Source organism: Triticum urartu, chromosome 2A (assembly GCF_056163025.1).
Source record: "Triticum urartu cultivar PI428250 chromosome 2A, HENAU_Tu73, whole genome shotgun sequence".
Lineage (NCBI taxonomy): Eukaryota > Viridiplantae > Streptophyta > Magnoliopsida > Poales > Poaceae > Triticum > Triticum urartu.
This window is the reverse complement of record NC_141874.1, coordinates 620,127,159-620,134,051: the sequence shown is the minus strand read 5'-3', so window position 1 is coordinate 620,134,051 and position 6,893 is coordinate 620,127,159.

Genomic DNA, 6,893 nt, shown 5'->3' with positions numbered 1-6,893 from the left:
AAGCCATACACACACCCATAATATTTTGAAGTCGGTTACTTGCATTAGAAAAATGGTTTGACTGTCTTCCTTGATCATAGCACATTCTGGCTTTCTTTCGGATGATAACATATTTCAAGCATCATTTACTGCTGAGCCAAACTTTGTATATGAGCCATACCTTTGACTGAAAATGTATCGTTGCTCTTGTACCTGACTTGTCTTCTTGCTGGCTCGATCATTACCGCTGTGAGGATTAAGTGCTGATGTATACTTGATGTGTTTAGCTGAGCTTCTTCCAATTATTTGAATTCCTTATTGCTTCTTTGATTCCGGTGTCGGTTGATGAGAAATTTCTATAAGGGAAAATAAGGTAACACCGAGGGCCCAAAAGAAAGAAGCAAAAGAAAACTCAACTATACAAAAGCAGATAACAACAATCACTTCACACACAAACAAAGTCACATATTACTGCTAGTCACACAATATGCATGCCTACTTCAGCACACAAAACTCAAGGAATCACCGGTACTACGATCTAACATGTTGTGACGGTGTGCACGAGGACGAATCAATGTGTGGAAGATTTGGTGTAAACATCACTACACCAAGTGCTAGCCTAGCCAGGTAGCAACCTGGACTAGCTTAGAGGCAAGGAAGTACTTGGTAACCATGTAGCGGGACACGAATGTCGCGACCACATTATTATCAAGCAGAAGGAAGTAATTCGTACTCGCCAAACAATAGGATAGCGGGGAAAACTAAGTCCACTAGCATTGCCCTTTCTTGATGACCAAGACCATTAAGGGTTGCCAACACGACAAGATGAAAAGCATGATCCGGGATAGAAGCATGTCTACCACCGAAACGATAGGATATCGGTGCAATACCTGAGCACCATTTTCTGCAAACAGTGTCGGGATCACTTGGCATCACTCTGCTGGGACAGAAATGACACCAAACACCAAAGAACAGGCAAGAAAAGAAAACTGGAGAAATGCAGGGGCTGAGCTGTAGTGGATCCAAATTGATGCCAGCTACACTCACAAGATAAATTCTTAGCAACAAATAATAATGCTATATGCATGCTATGCAAAAAACAAGTCGGATTCTATACTACCAATTTCTACCGCTCATGCTGACTAGGGCATCCTAGAGCTAGACCTGCTCTGATACCAAGCCTTGTGGCACCCCGGCTCAGAGAGACCGGAACGCCCCATATTCCAGCCTAGAGATCGAGGAGAATTCTTCTGGAATATGGCACTACTTGGTATAGAACTAATCAACTCTTATTACAAAGGATAATGGATACAAAGGTCTAATGTTACAAAGGATCACATCAGCACGACGACACTACGCCTGCTAAGGTAGCTCTATGCTAGCAGTGGAATAACTCGTAGTAGCGGAATACTTCTAGCAACGAAACAACGACAAAGGTGGTGAACTCCACTCCGCAGGGACTCTGGCTGGGACACGATCTAGCTCGCTCGAACGGAAACCTCGACAAATAATCAATCATGGCATCTCCTACAATTTGGCAAGACACGCCAGGTCAGTACATTGAATGTACTTGCAAGCTCAAACAACCAAAATCATCAAGGCAAAACAACAACCTAGCATTATACAAGTTAATTAATTTCACAACTACTATTGTTGGGGATATAACTATTGGGTATGGCCCGCCCAGGAGGGGCCGGGTCATACCACTGGCGACTTAAAGATGAAGATGGCAGGTCATGAAGCAAGCCTATTGAAGGCCCAAGACCCAGAGGTGGCTTGAGGCCCAAGAGGATGAACCGCCATATGTTTGACTTGTATTGTAAGGCAATCTTAATTAGATACCGAGCCGGACACGTTTTGTATGAGCCGACCGGTATTCTGTAAGCCACCGGGCATCAACCTGTGTATATAAAGGGGTGACCCGGTGGTAGGTTAACTCAAGAAACAACTCATCAAGAGCTAGGTTAAGCGTATTCGCTCCCTCGTAATCGAAACCCAAGCAATACAACCTAAAGTAGGAGTAGGCTTTTACCTCGTTGAGTGGGGCCGAACCTGGGTAAACTATCCGTGTCCTTTGTCCCGTTTTAACCCCTTCAAGCTAACCTAGCTGCAATGGCTACACGCCTAAGTCCTTTCGCTAGGGCATCTTCCGTGTTAAGTCCATGAAAGTTGGCGCCCACCGTGGGGCCAGCGCACGGTGGTTTCGAGTTCTTGAAGGGCAACTTCGTAGGGATCAAGGGATATGCCATGGGCCGGATGACCAAGAGTCATCGCGGCAAGCTCTACATCGACAATGCTAGCTGGGGCCCCGAGGTCAGCTCAATTGAGTACGGGGACCGGGTCCCCTTTGGCAGAATCCACGTCTTCATCGGCAAGATCGGCGAGTCAGGGCCTGAGCCGGACACCTGCACTGACATCATCGAGACGGCTCAGCGTGCACGACCCGCCAAGGTTCAACACACTTTCGTGGGTTTTACTCAAGGAGTGGATCTTGAGGAAGGATCAGTGTGTGGTGTAGAGACGGCCATCTACTCTGGTAATGACTCCTCAACTGGCAAGACCAATTCCATATAATAATTGCAAGACGGGGGCTTGGGCTCTGTTCCAATGACGACAGTATTCTGGCCCCCTATGAGCCACCGAACCGGGTTGCGATCTTCATGGCTGGCACACAACCAATGCTCATTTCAACGACTGCTGCTGCTATGACTTCTAGTTCAACGGCCGCGGCGACGGCCGGAGCAAACAGCTCTGCGCACTGGCCGGCTCAGGTTCTGACCGAGTTTTTGGATGCTTTGGCTACTTTAATGGGGGCAGAGGTAACCCTAGAGACTCAAGAACAACATAAAGTGGATGTCGCGAAGCTGTGAGATGAGATAGCTCAAGCAAAGGAAGAACTTGCTGCTGAGAATGCTAGGATGGCAACAGAGCGAGCCGCCTTGGATGCGCAATCACAACAGATCCAGGCAGAGTCGTTCCAGCTCACCTTGGATCAGAACGCTTCAAATGCTATTATGAGGAGGAGGCACCAGACCCGTCAACCCATAGACTTTGAGGCTAGGAACCTTTTCAATACGCCGGGGGCAGGAACCAGTGACCCGCCCATGGTAAACCGGGTGGTTGAGACACCCGCGACCGGAGCACTGGTACAGCCACGCACGGCAGACCCGCCTCATTTGAATTTGACTCCGCCTCCTACACCACCTGGTCATTATTATAACCCTCTGGACAATATGATTGCTGCAGCTACACGATTGGTGGCTCTCCCTGTGGAAGGTGAGTCACCAGCTGCGATGGAGACAAGGAGGGCTGGAGAGCTTCTTCAGATAGTGGTGGCTCAACAGGCGGCTTACTCATACAGCCGTGAACGGATTCATTCAACCCCACGTCCAAGACGGAGTTATAGCATGCATATTGATTCGCCAACAGTTTCAAGCAGTGAACGACACCATAACAAGCCTCGTAGGCATGACCCGCCGCGTGCTGGTAACGATGCTCAGACTTTGGTGTATTAGGGCAGGGCGCGTCAGGAAGCTAAGCTGGCGGCTCAGTTGGCGACTCAACAACAATCTCCGGCTTACCCAACGACGTCTGTGGAGGCAGGAGTGACCTCTAGAACCCTTGGTGTGCCATGTTTAGTGCCGGCTACGTAACGAGCGCTTGCCTAAGGATTTCAAGGGCCCCCGTAAGGTGACTAGTTACATAGCGGACCAGCCCCCAGAGGCCTGGATTGAGAGCTATGAGATGGCCATGGAGATGTTGGATGTTAGTGATGCTACGTGTGCTAAATACTTTACCATGATGTTGGATGGGACGGCATGCACTTGGCTGAAAGGATTGCCCCGTAATTCCATCAGATCATGGGCTGAATTGAAGACGTGTTTTATCCAAAATTTCAAGGACACGTGCAAGCAGCCTATGTCTATTCTTGATTTAGACTCTTGCGTCTAGGGTGAGAGTGAGTCAACAACCAATTGGGTGCGCCGGATCTCGGTCGTCATACATTCATCGGATAGTATCAACATCGGTTCAGCTGTCCTAATGTTGGAAAAGAATTGTCATTTCCTTCCCCTTAAGCAGAAGCTGGGGCGGCTTAAGCGCCACTGCAATGACACGGGAGAGCTCATGGCGGCTCTCGTCGAATATGCTGACTCTGATAGTACCAAAGACCCTGAGTTTGATGAGGAGAAGGCCGGCAAGGGGAAGAAGAGTGGCAATGCAAAGCGACAACAACATAATACGGTGGGTCAAGGTGGCAACGGTAAGCGCACGACCGACGGCGGTTTAGACTTTGTGGCTAACACCAATACGCAGAATAATAATCAACGTCATAAGGGGAAGTCATCAGTGCCCCGGTTTGGCGGGCCAAAATTCAACCTTGAGGCGATGATGAATCAGCCTTGCCCAAAGCATGGTACGCAAGAGAAGCCAGCCAGTCATCTATGGAAGGATTGCTTCATCATGAGGGAGTATAGAAATTCCTATTTTTCCCAGAATAATCATGGCCCGAATGGCGGCTCAGGATCCGGCTCTCACGGACCAGGCTTTGGGGTGGCTGCTCAAGCTCCGGCTTTCAGGGACAAGGTAACCAAGGTGGTTTTAATCAACAATCTAGTCAAGGAAATCAACAGCAGTAGTCTGGTTATCAGAGTAATCCGAAGCAACTGAATAGTGGTCAATATCATGTGTTTACCACAAGTTTATGCAAAGGAGACTAGAAGGTTCATAAATGGGCAGTGAACGCGATTGAGCCGGCGGTTCCCCGCTTCTTGCGATGGTCTGAGCATCCTATTGTCTAGAGCCACGAATATCACCCGCCTCGGGTTGACAATCCGGGTCAATTGGCTTTGGTGGTTCCTCCTCAGGTTGGGGGGTACAAGTTTACCAAGGTGCTTATGGATGGAGGCAGCAGCATCAATATCCTTTATTATGATAGTTTTCGCCGTATGAATTTGACTAACAAAGATAGTAAGCCGTCTTCTACTGTTTTTCATGGGGTGGTGTCCGGTAAGTCGGTGTACCAAGTGGGTAAGATAGCTTTGGAAGTGGCTTTTGGAGATGATCATGATTTTAGAGCTGAGACATTAACTTTTGAAGTAGTCAAGATCAAGAGCCCTTATCACGCCCTGTTTGGACGGCCAGCTTATGCTAAATTCATGGCACGGCCTTGTTATATTTATTTACAGCTTAAGATGACGGGTCGTAAAGGCACCATCACAGTACATGGTAACAAGAAGATAGCTTTAGAGTGTGAAAAGGGCGATGCTGCTTATGCTGAGTCTGTTTGTGCAACAGAGGAGTTGAAGTTCTACAAAGACAATGTTGACCCAGCCGATATGACACCTTTGAAAAAGCCAACCACAGAGCATGATCCTTCGTTGAAGTTTAAGTCGGCGGATGACACTAAGATGGTTGAGTTTATTCCTGGTGACTCATCCAAGCATTTAAGTATCAGTGCTAATATGGATCCAAAATAGGAAAGCGCGCTCATCGAGTTTGTCGGATTTCGGGTTCCGGCAGACCCTTGAGGTTCGAACACTGGGGTGCGTGCAGAGATCTCTCCCCTACTGATCTACGCCCGACCCTCTCGTGCAAACTAAGATGAAAACAATGAACAACACAAGAGACACGAGGTTTATACTGGTTCGGGCCACCGTTGTGGTGTAATACCCTACTCCAGTGTGTGGTGTGGTGGATTGCCTCTGGGGCTGATGATGAACAGTACAGAGGAAGAACAGTCTTGCGAGGGGTGTTCTTGAGCTGGGGCTATGTGTTCTACTTAGTCTCTCTGCTTGGGCTCTACCAGATTTCTAGATGCCTCTAGTCTGTGGTGGCTAGCTCTATTTATAGAGGCCCTGGGCCTCTCCCCGAATAATTGAGCGGGAAGGGCGCCAACAATTGGCCATTTTGAAGGGGAACATCTAGTACAAGTTATCCTGACCAAAGGTGGTCTTCGGCTGCCAAAAGCACTGATGATGACGCCGTCTTGGGCTCCATGGTGACCTCCGTTCGGCCGTCCGGCTGGTCTTGGTCTCATTGCACCGGAATGGTAACCTTTGCCTGGTGCCTTGGCCTGTGCTTGCCCCCTTTGCACCAAAGGGGAAACAAGGACTCTGCGCAGGCCGGCGCCCGCCTGGCCTTGATCGTCATGGCTTGCGTCATGGGATCCTCGCGAGGTACCCATGCATTGATGTCTCCGCCTCCTCGCGAGCCTTCCTGAGGAGGATGCTCTTGAGGAAGCTTCCTGTCGTTCGCCCCGCGAGGCTTGGCCCCTCACGAGGGTCTTGAGCTTGAGCTTGATGAAGATGGGCCGCGCTAGGCCCCAACTTGAGCCACGCCGCAGGCCGCAGGCAGGCAAGTCTGGGGACCCCCGTTCCCAGAACACCGACAGTAGCCCCCGGGCCCAAGGCGCGCGCGGGCTTGGCTTAGCAAAGAAGCAAAGGGGCAAGCGCGAAGCGTCGCGGGCCCTAACAGCCTGCGGCCTTGGGTGCCGCGTGGCGGTTGATTGGACGTGGGCGTCTGCGCTTCCCACGATGCCTCGACAACTACGCGACTAACAAAAGGGGGTGCCCGGGCCAGGCTTACTTGCCCTGCTCTTGTCCGTCTTGCCCTAGATCCCTTTCTCGCTCTCCTTCCTCTTGCTCCCGAAATCCCCCAGGCCATGGCGCCCGTCTCAATCCTTCGCATCCGGCAGGCCATTGCGCCTCGCAAGTCCCCGGCTGACGCTTAGCACTCGTCGGCCTTGGATTCCCCGAATTTGTCGGAGAAGAACCTCGCCCTCGCGCACCTGATGACGGTGGCGCAGGGCGGCGAGGGGGCGATTGTGCTCAAGGTCGGCTCCGACCAGCCTGAGGGAAAGGGGAGCACCTTCTACCCGTTCTTCGTGAGCGCCATCGTCGCCGGTCTGGTGCCTC